Source organism: Hippichthys cyanospilos, chromosome 5 (assembly GCF_059441005.1).
Source record: "Hippichthys cyanospilos isolate Australia breed blue-spotted pipefish chromosome 5, RoL_Hcya_1.0, whole genome shotgun sequence".
Classification (NCBI taxonomy): domain Eukaryota; kingdom Metazoa; phylum Chordata; class Actinopteri; order Syngnathiformes; family Syngnathidae; genus Hippichthys; species Hippichthys cyanospilos.
In genome coordinates this window covers 477501-488879 of record NC_142373.1, presented here as the reverse complement: position 1 = coordinate 488879, position 11379 = coordinate 477501, and the positions used below count along the sequence as shown (strand labels likewise).

The 11379-nt window shown below is 39.5% G+C and overlaps 1 long non-coding RNA gene across 1 annotated transcript; it reads right to left on the bottom strand.

Annotated features, from left to right (window-relative positions):
- Positions 1-175: 175 nt before the first annotated feature.
- LOC148423089 (uncharacterized) lies at positions 176-8563 on the bottom strand. The gene is made up of 4 exons (XR_015865667.1): positions 8420-8563; positions 2783-2831; positions 600-827; positions 176-518 (listed from the first exon to the last, which is right to left on the bottom strand). It is a non-coding gene; the product is annotated as an uncharacterized LOC148423089 (long non-coding RNA).
- Between the last annotated feature and the right edge of the window lie 2816 nt (positions 8564-11379).

The following is an 11379-nucleotide window of genomic DNA, read 5'->3' as shown; positions in this document are numbered from 1 at the left end:
ACATTTTCAAGAATGTCTCACTCACACAGTAATACAATACAGTAAAACTACTAAATGATTTCAGGCAGCATACCTATGTGTTTGACAATAGCTTCCCATGGCCTTGACATGTCGCGATGCTGTTGTTTTTTCATACACAGTGGCAGGTGCATTTGCCCCCACTGAGACAACTCCATAAATTAAGAAAATTTATTGCTCAACCATCATCACCACACCGCAAAAACAACAAAATATGTCAGCCTCGCCCTCATTGTTGCCGTTGACACAATGACATCACTGCCACCACTCGCTGATGAACTAGCATAATGGGCCATTCTTGGGCGGCGCGTTGGGGTTGCGACCTTGAGGATGGAGGAAATAGCTCGTGGCAAGCAGGGGGTCATCCTCCCGTGTGTGTCACCTGTGACTAAGTCACTGGTCCGCCTCCATCATCAGGAGAACTCTAAGTGGGTCCTCCTAAGACACCCCTCCCCTCCCTAGCAGCGTGGCCCAGGAGAACAATAAAGCCGTGTCAGTTTCTACAGGAAAATAGAGACAAAGTGAAAGAGGAAACAATTGGTTCACAACAGGACACAAGGCGGCCACGGAGGATAACCTACCTTCAAAGATGCTGCTCCGGCACATATCAGAATAGGTTGGATGGTGGCGCACTTCAAAAGGCTCCTCCGGGCTCCCATAGTGAACCGTTTTTTCCTGCTATTCTTGTGGCTGGCTTTTGCTTGGCTATAAGTAGCCCGCATCCTGTCCTTCTGTGGTCTCAGGTGGATAGGGCTTGTTTTTCTAGCTGGGGCCAGGGTCTTTAATGGCTCCGCTCGCTTCCAGAACTTCTGCTGGCAGCCGTGACTGGCTCGTTAGTGACGATCATGTACTGTACTGTAAATCGCAGAGGGCTGCCAAACGTTTGTGTCAGATGCAGTTGAGTGGCGGAGGGCACTTTGGACACCATGCAGGAGTCTGTTCTCGTGACAGTGTAGTACAGCAAGAAACACAGTGCAATTAGCTGGCCAGTGACATTTTGTGGCGGTTTCTGCCTGACAAAATTTCAGTCACCTTTGAAGAATATTTGAGACATACTTGTAAAACAAATTTAGGCCAATGAGCTCACTCAGCTATATGGCAGTGAAAAAGCATAATGATTCATCTTGAAAGACCTTGAAATGGTTTTGCCCACAGCGACTGAAATTGAAATTTAACCATTAAAGACTACATACAGAGAACAGACATATGGTCAAACATAAAATGTACTGAAGGTTTCCATTTGATTTGTTCAACTTACTTCCACTTTGATTTGCTGGGAAAGTCTGAAAATGGATCATCTGTGCCTTGCTGAGAGTGTTTGAAGTTGCACTTTAAGCCTTTCTACAGCCAAGTGGCATGACATACTGTACTTCAATTTTAAAAAATGCACTAAAACTCACTTGCCACACACAGGCATCTAGACCAATAACACACAATTCAATTTGTCACAATTTGTTACTACAAAGGCATGCTGCTAGAAAAGTATGACAATTTACCTTGAAAATACTTTGCTATGTTTAAAGGTCTTGAAAAAAATCACCTGTTAAAGCGAACCCTTCTCCCCTCTCTCTCTCTCTCTCTCTCTCTCTCTCTCTCTCTCTCTCTCTCTCTCTCTCTCTCTCTTGCTCTCTCTCTCTCAGTTTATAGTCCAGTGTGGCTAATGTGCAATTTTTTTTTTTTTTTGTTTTTGTTTTTTTTTTTTTTTCCCATCCACCAGGAGGTAGTCCATTAATGGAAAAAATGTGTGTATCAATCCAATATGTGGAACAACTTTGAAACAGAGCTGAAACAATGTGATTCAATGGTTGTATTAAAAGAGAGTTTTAAAAATATAATATTAAAAAGATAAAAAATATTCACAAAATGAATAAAATCTTGGATAATGGTTTGTGGAATATATATATATATATATATATATATATATATATATATATATATATATATATATATATATATATATATATATATATATGTATATATATGTATATATATATATGTATATATATATATATATATATGTATATATATATATATGTATATATATATATATATATATGTATATATATATATATATATATATATATATATATATATATATATATATATATATATATATATATATATATATATATGAGCATCCGTCATTACCTTCTATCTGATAACTAATCATTATTTGTCAGTTTACAATACAGTAGAAAAGAGTAAACAAGAAGCCAAATGTAATGATCAGTACTGAGCATAATGGATTGTTAGTCAGCTTCCTAATGACGGCTGTAGGTTGTATGAGATAGGCGCATTAGGAATCAAAGAGCGTTCAGGAATAATAGGACGTCTTGGAGATAATGTACTCTCGCAAGGGGGTCTCGACATTAGCGAGGGCCCAGCAGGACCCGCTTTGCACGTGTGTCCGTGATGCATTAAATCTTTCAATGACAAAGGATACGGCCAAGGTAAATCTGTCAGGCATATTGTTGTTGCGCAGGACGCCATATTGTATTACATGATTGTGGAAAGTAGTTGAAGAGTGAGAAAAATGAAGATAAAGTGGTCAAAGTTCCATTAACAGTACTTGTGCTGCACAGTGGGAGGCGCGCAAGCATTTAGCAGAGCTTTCTATTGTTTTTGTTGTCAGATTCCCAGCATACCCTTTAAAACACCATCACCCTCTGCAGCCAGCCTCCCCCTGAGCGCAGGGCCACTCTAATAGCACACTCCTCATTCATTAGATATTAATTTATTCATTACATGTTAACTCTTGACAGACCTTGGTGGGGAGACGCCAGGTGACTCTTCCTCATTTGGTACCCGCCGCTCTGCAAAAATAGAAAGAATTAAAATGAAATAGCACCACATGCACACACAAAAAGATTTGAGGGTAAACACAATGTGGGATCCTGTCATCAGTAAATTTGTGAATCTACAAAGTCTGTATACGCACTTTTGTGGAGATTATTGATGAAAAATATATCAGTGTATCCATCCATTAATGAATCCTCAATCTGTTCATTTGCATTCGTCTATTCATCCATCAATTCATATTTCTACTTGTCCATCCATTCATTAATCCACTCCCTCATTTATTAATCTAGTCTAGTCCTCTTTCTGAACAGAAACTGTTTTTGAGTTCTACTTTACCAGGTATCACTTTGATCTGGATGGCACAAGTCGTGGTTGTTTTTTGCACACTTGATTAGCCCATTAATGGGTTTTAACTGTTAAGTACTAAACTGAATTGTTTTGTTGTATTTTTTTTAATTTAGCAATATAAACCTGCCTTGTGGATACAGTCAAGGTCATAGATTTTAATTATTAATATAATATATTAATACTTAAACTATGATATACCAGTAATATCAGTTGAGAAATGCATAAGAAAGTTCATAAATGGTAGAAAAGCTCGGGAAAAAAAAAAGACACAAACACACAAATAAGGAAAAACAAAGGGGATGAACTGAAAAGCTGACATCCTTACCTAAGGCTCTCCAAAAAGGCACATTTTTGATTTTTTTTTTTTTAATTATAGAATTTTATTACTTTTATTACTTAGGAAATTACAATACACTTCAATGTTGTTCCTTAGATGTTACTGTGTTCATTAAAACAAATATGACGCAAAATTAATGTCTGAAGCACAAGGAGAGTACGATCAGAAGAGTAAATGGGGCATAAAAGCATTGCTGGTGAGGAGTGATGGGGGGATGAAAAGGGCAGAGGGACTCTGTAACTGCCTCATTCTTCCGCCAAGCCGAGATCAGATCAGAGCCAGCGAACGTCAGTCCCACGGCGGCGCGTCAATGAGAGCAAATCCGTGATGAAGAGCAAGTTGAGCTAATCTGCAGCTAAGTGACACCTCAGCTCACTAATGCCCGCACTGACCACAGTGATCTATACACACTGAAGCTATTCAGCCAAGCTCAGGCGGGCGGATGGACGGGTTGGACTTGAAAGGGCCCCAGAGTCTGCCATGGGCCCTCAGTGTGGCACCTGCTTAGCATCCCTGCGCTGCATGCTGCTATAGAGGCGCGTCTACAGCTGAAGGGAAAACCTCATTGTGTGCATACGCCTTTGAGGCCATTGTTATGCTGCGCTGAGGCTAAGGCCCACTTCTGCATCATTCACTTTCAAGGAAGTTGTAATCACTCACCAGTTCTTAGTGCCAACTTCATGGCAAAAAAAAGAAAGAAAAGGGGGTGGGGGCTTGTGAAGTAACCAACAAAAGTTGTGGAGGGATGATGGGGATTTGGATGGAAGGGTGTCGGCTTTGGTTTAAAAAGAAACTCTTACATAGCCCCAGACACCCCCCCCCCCCTCCCATTTAGACAAGTGCGCTCTCTAAATGTGACAAAAAGTAGGCCAATAATATGGATGCTAACCTCTCTACACTAAAAGCACCCAAATACATTTAACATTTTATGTCATAAGACAGATATTCAGTTAAACACATTTGCCCAAGGAAAAAGGAGAAATAGAAACCATGAAAACAAGAAAAAAAGAGTAAAATGCTTTGAAACTTACTGAACAGACTGTGCTGTGGTCAAGCCCGACGGACACCAGATGCCACTGGCACTCAGTCGCTGATGCCGCTCGGTATTTCAACATCCTTGTGTGTGTGTTATTTTATTTTTTAAGCACACAGCATCCATTACAACCCGTTAAGCTTGAAAGGGGCCTCCTCCCGCCTGCGGTCCCTTCTAAAGGTTTCTTATTTTCTCCAGATGGGGTTTTTGAGTTTTTCCTTTCCCTTCTCGGCGCTTTGATCAGGGGACGCTGTTGTGTATTTATGATGTTATCTTCACCTGTGAAGCCCTTTGAGACTGCGGTGTTTCAGGGCTATACAAATCAACTTGACTTGACATCCATGCCTCATGTGCATTTTTGGAGTGCGGTTGGCACTATGCCATCAGTGCCAAAAATCAAACTGCTTTGATCATTTTTGCAGTCAGGCATGTCATGTGAGTACATTTTGGAAACACTCCTGGGGTAAAACTTTGACAAGGTTACACCTGCATTTAACAATATCAGGTCCCAAGAACAAAAGGACAAGCACATACGGGACAAAGCAAAGGAAGAGATCGCAATTGGCCTCTGTCAACTGGTATCAACAGGTGATTAAAGCACTTTCAAGGTGCCGTAGACATTGTGCGAATGACTCATCATGTGTGGGGAGCGGTTACAGCTGCTCTTGAGGGTCCAGCCACACCCGGGCTCGACGGCACAACGCGGTACCTCGTAAGCACCGTAAGCACTGGGCTTGAAATACATACATTTTGAATAATTTCCTTTCTGGTTTCCAATTTAGAAAAGTATTATTATAAAAGGCAGAGACAAAACAAACATGTGAAGCTTATCCTTTAATGCTCCCTGTACTTGGGTCTCAACTTCCTAAGTGGTAGTTTGAAATCCAAAGCTTTGAATAACTTTGAAACACAGTCACAAAAAAGCTAAAGTAAATGCAAAATGTGTAGCGTTTATCTAAAAATGCAGGCTGAACTGAGTCCTCCTAAAGTATGCTGACATCACACCAATGGACGATTTAAAATCCCTCAAATATCTTTAACGTCGGGCACACATAGAGCTTTTGTTGCGAAAGGTCATGTGATATAACATGCCATTTTTGATTGGCCGTTAGATCTCTGATATGGTAATGTTTTTTACCTGCAATGCACATTTTGGATCACAGCAAAATTGCTGTGTTAACCACTCATGAATACTATTTGCAGAGCACCACATTCATCCACATTGAGGCTTAAGAAACACACAACACGCAACCTCCAAACAGAAAAGCCGGAGCCTGAGGTTAAACTCAACCTCAAAATTGCGAGGCCGATCTGCTAACCATTTATCTACCATGCTGCACTTTCAAGTACCCCCCCCCCCCCCACCCCAACTAAAAAAACAAAACAAAAACGTTTGTTTCACCTATGTGAGTCTTCAAAAACTTTCAAATATCATTTGATGCAGAAGAGAGAAAAATTGCGGTTTGTTTTATTGATCAAATTGTATCAAAAAATTGGGGTGTTTCATACATCTTTCATTTACATATAATTACACTTTAATGGGAATCCGACTGGGCTGGGCTAAGTGGCTTGGCCATGCAGCGAGGAGACCCCCTCGGATACGAAATGGCGGGACGCAGGTCTAGCTCCGTCTTCGGCTAATTAAACGAATCAATTAACAGACGATTGTCGAAGCTGCGTGAGCGATGCTACACAGTGTCTAAAAAGCTCCCTTGAGATGAGAGGGTGGGGCCTTGGACCGACGTTACACCCTCTCCATGTGATAGCAACATCCGCACTTATTTGCGCCTTGCTGTCATATCATGGGAGGTGGTAACATTATGGAAATTGGAATGTAAGGAGGGGGTTTGCCATCATTCCAAGGAGAAGCAAAAACTCCAAAGTAGCCTCAAAGTTGCCTAATGGAGGCGGCGTGTCCAGCTGTGTGCATCTACTCGCTTAAGGTAAGGGTCGTGTAATTAGCATACCCTGCCCCCTTCTGCCAGGCGTTGATGCTGATAAATTATCATATTAGATTCACCCTCCTTGCTCCGACTGATTGGCTCCTAAATTGTTTTAGATGGCCCACCATTAATCCTTAGCATAGGCTAAGTGCTCTGGCGACGCGTGCGACGGCGTTCCGGCGTCTTGGGTCAAATTAACTGAATGCTAAGTGTTAGAGCCCCCTGTCTACTCATTTGCAGTGTCAGGATGCAATTAAGAGAGGATTGTGTAGGCCTCACCATGTGAGTGGTGGTTTTTGGTGAAAGTTTCACACTGTTGACTTTTTTGTAGTTTTGACTGTTACGGTAGCACCACATTTAATAAAACGACTCATAATTAGAATGGGATTAGAAGTTTTTTTTTTTTTTTTTTACTTCAACGTTATCCGCACTATACTACTAATTCTGCAACCTTCTTTTTTTGGCTCCTGCAACATAGTTTTATTGTCTACTTTGATGACCCCACAATGTGGGACAGAAGCACCAAACTGGTTGGTACATGTTTTAGCTGTTTTTTGAACTCCCACCGAACAATAAAACACATAAATACAATAAGCATATTCAGACAGGAGCTGCTGTTGGCCACAGCTCACGCCCCGACACTCACATGCAAACTTGCCATCATACCCTGCCCCACCAGGCTCGAGCCCTCGAAGGCACCATTCTTTAAAATGAACTAAGGTAATTGCCACGAATCATTTAGGCAAATACAGGACAAGACACAATAATTGGAACACCAGCTATTTGTCAAACTTTACAATATTGCGCCCTTTAAACATCAAGACCTCAATTTTGGATCTGCTGAGGTACACTTTAAAATTGTGTTACTATTCAGTGTGTTCTGACATGCTTGAATGCATTCAAAGTGTGTTTGAAGCATATTATTATTATCTCTCATTATTGCAGATTTTAGAACATATCCCTCTATGACATTAGAGATTTTAATGTAACACCCTGAATATGGCAGCACCCCTACACTTTATACGAAACAAGTCAGTAACCGTGTAAGCCTTAAAGTGCTAATTTTCCTGTTTACTTTCATTTTCTACCACAAATAAATGTATTGTCCTGATAACTTGCAAAATTGAGCCATGCAACGCATTCTGTGAATCAAAAGGGAAGATTGATATCTTTTTTTTATTAATACTATATATTACCTGTGTACCCTTACTAATTGTGGGGAACAGGCAACTGGCTGGAAGTTCACTAATGAAAATCTGTATATATTTGACACCTATTGAATTAGATTGGGAAATAACAAATGCTATTCTATTCATTATAACTTATTAAATGAATTTTTCAACATATTTTTTTCCATCAAAAATCTGCATCATCCATATCGCTCAAGCCTTAATAATTTTTTTATATCAACTTTATTAACTGTACATATTTTCATGTACAATGTATACTTTTAAGACTAATTTTGACACTCACTATTAACTGAAAATGACATCACAATTGCACAGAGGTTAGGTAATGACCAATAGACTGTTCACAAGCTGAGCTGTGATAGGTTAGTAACTGAGCACATACGACGTCATATTCAGTCAACAGCAGATGGCAAAATGTGTTTTCAAAGGTATTCATCGTACATGAAAAATAATCATTATCAAAATGATCTAAAGCTAGCTAAAAATTCTAAAAATATGCATTCGTTTCTACAGTAATGTCAACTTCACAGATCAAAGAATGGTCAAAGTTTCTTGTTTCAGTCAAAGCTATGTCTATGTCTAAAGTTGTAAAAAAAATGTGAATGTTTCTTCTCAGATGAGCTGAATAAATTACACCCAAGCTGCTAAATATATATATATATATATATATATATATATATATATATATATATATATATCCCCGTGCGGGAAGAGAGGCAGATTTATGAAAAGAAAAATTCCGAAGACTTGCCAGAGAGTCCGGTGTCATTCCTTTTTGTCTTTGTAAACCGAGCCTGTTTGTTTAGCGGGCCGACGGTGCCGTCCTGGCGCCTGAGCTGCCCTCAAAGTCAAGTCAGCATCGGGATGGCGGCGTGTCGCTGGAACCTTGTGATGGAGTTCAAAGCCTCACACACTCGCACGCACACACACGATACATATTCAATGACTCCATATGGTTAGACTTCAAGGAGGTGCTACAAAAATGCTAGTGTACAAAAGTAGTAAGACAAAAGACTTTAGAGGAGTAATTTGAGAAGGATGTTTTATCGCAGGATGTTTGAGTGATTGATGTCAGTCTGCATCAGAAGATGGCATAAAAGAAAAAGTAAATTAGGTGTCTAAATACTAGTTTAATCAACAAGATGAAATGATTACATCTTTGCAATTTTTAAGTACATGTACCAAAACTGTTTTCAATCTTACAAAGATAAAAAGATTTACTACTATTTTTAATTATACAGTTTTAATTGTTTTGTTGTTATGTTTCCCTTTCCATTCTCACAAAGAATAGTACATTTATAATGTTTTTTTTGAACATTTTTTAAACAAATTTACAAAGAAAACATTGTTTTCTTACACTTTTGTGTTTTACAAATTTGCTTTGAATTCATATTGACATATAAAATAATCCATCCATCCATTTTCTTTAGCCGCCTATCCACACTAGGGTTAGTGGCTTGCTGTTGCCTATCCCAGCCATCTTTGGGTCGCAGGGCACACTGAGATAAACAACAATTAACAATCACTCCTAAGGGCAATTAGGAGTGTTTAATGTACCTACCTACCTGTATTTTTAGGGAATGTGAGATTTAGTAGATAATCTGTAAAAGAATTTCCATGAAATCTTGCTCTATAATTTTTATGCATAAATTCTTAATTTATAAATTCCTAAAAAGTTTAGGAATTATCACCAAAAAAAGTTTCAAAATCAATATCTTTTCTACGTAAACCTAAAAATCCATTTTACAACATTCTATATTCATTTTTACCTTGATAGTTGTTAATGCAGCACCTGTTGTTTGAGAGTCTCGCAACAATTTTGTGGTTAAAACAAAAAAAAAAAACGAAATTGAAATGTTCAGTATTATTTGTAAACTGAATCATTGTTTGCATGCATTTTGGATCACTTTTAATTTGTTTTTAAATAGATTTTCTTAACACTTTAGTAGATAATCTTACTATGATTATGTTGGAAAGCTGACAAAGATATTACAATTCAGCAAGATCCAGATTTATTCAGCCTTCTTATAATTAAGTTTATAGGTATTATATTACTTGAATAATGTTTTTATTTTCTAGTTCACTTCTAATGGGTCATAATAGGCAGTAAATAAACATATATTAAAAGATGGAAAAGAGCTGGGATTTAAAAGTTTTTGGGAAGTACATGAGCAAAGTGCGTGTTTGGCTGGTTATTTATTCCCAGATGTGCTGCGAGGCCCTATTTAATTGTCCTTCATCTGGCCGTGTGTGTGTGTTTGTGTATGTCGACAGCGCTAACCCCTTGTTTCTCTCTTTTCGCCCCGCTTATACCTGTCATCTGGCGTGGCTAACCTCTGCTAGCTCCCTGCCAAATGCTCGTGCTCGGGCGCAGCCATACACACACATTGCGCATCGCTAGCAAACGGTGTCAGCGAATCAGCTGAACCGTCTCAGCCCTGAGAATAACCCCTGTGACAGACAGCCCTAGTGGCCTCCCCTTGTCAACGCAGCCTGCCGGCATCGCTGACAGCCGGGGCGCAGGGTGGACAGCCTTCCACAGGCGCTGCTTGGGCCGCGGCCTGGAGAAGCTACAGTATATACTGTATGACTTTTAGGGATCATGTGGTGCTCTTATTCTATAGCCTGAATTGGTTTACCTAGTATCAATAAAGTTCATTATTTGCACACTTATGATAAAAAATATACCTTTGACATTTTTTTTTTTGTATGGCTCCAGCTGATTTACGTTATTATTTTAAACAGTTTGTAACATGTAAACACAGGAGATAATGCTGCCCGCTGCTCTTCACAGAGGGCACTCCGCTACTTTACCCTTAGCCCTCTGGCTAACATGCAATCGAACTGCTTACATTGGGCATTGCAGTACTCAGTGTGCCATGGCAGGACTCATTCACGACAGCTGTGACTCCCTCCCAGGCCAATTTGACATCGTGCGCCGGATGAGGTTTTCTTACAGACACTTTTTGGGTGAAATTGGGTGTCCTTTCTCCTCCACATCTGGATATTCCATGTGAGTCAGGTGCAACACATTTAGAGAAATAGAGAGGGGCATCTCTAATTGCACGATGGGAGCCGGCTGCTTTGACACTCAATTGGCGCATCACATAGTCCGTCTTCGTATATCTGCGCCTCGCTGCGCCAATCTACCAAAGTGCCAAATCTCCGACTGGCCTCACCCCGACCATGTCTGATCTCCAGACCTGTGCCTGAGCACCAAAATAGAACCTGTAGTGTCAGTTCATATTCTTATTTTCTTTCTTTTTTCAATATTAGCTTTAGTTTTTTTTTTTCATTTTTGTTATTTTTTTAACTATAATAACCTTAAGCCTTTTGTGTCAGCTTTATAGAAAACCTACTGGGAGTGACAAACAGCATAAAACAAGCTCACTTTGCATCTTAAATGGAGGATAGAGCAAGTGAGTCTTTTCATGTCTCTCAAAAAACACTCTCAAAAACAATAACATTCCAATTTAATTTTGAAATGACATAGCATAAATTTCGATTCACCTCCCACGTACGTATATCCCTCTATATTTTTGCAATATTGCAAACGTCAAATGCAACTCTTTCTATGCCATTTGAACTGAGGTCTAGCACTATTTCAAAGTGTGGTTCGACATTAGAGGTTCCAGGTAAAGCACCCTTGGAGTTTCCATGTTCAGCTCATTCTTGTTTTGCTTGACGTCAATTCAACTCTTCCCTGATTTA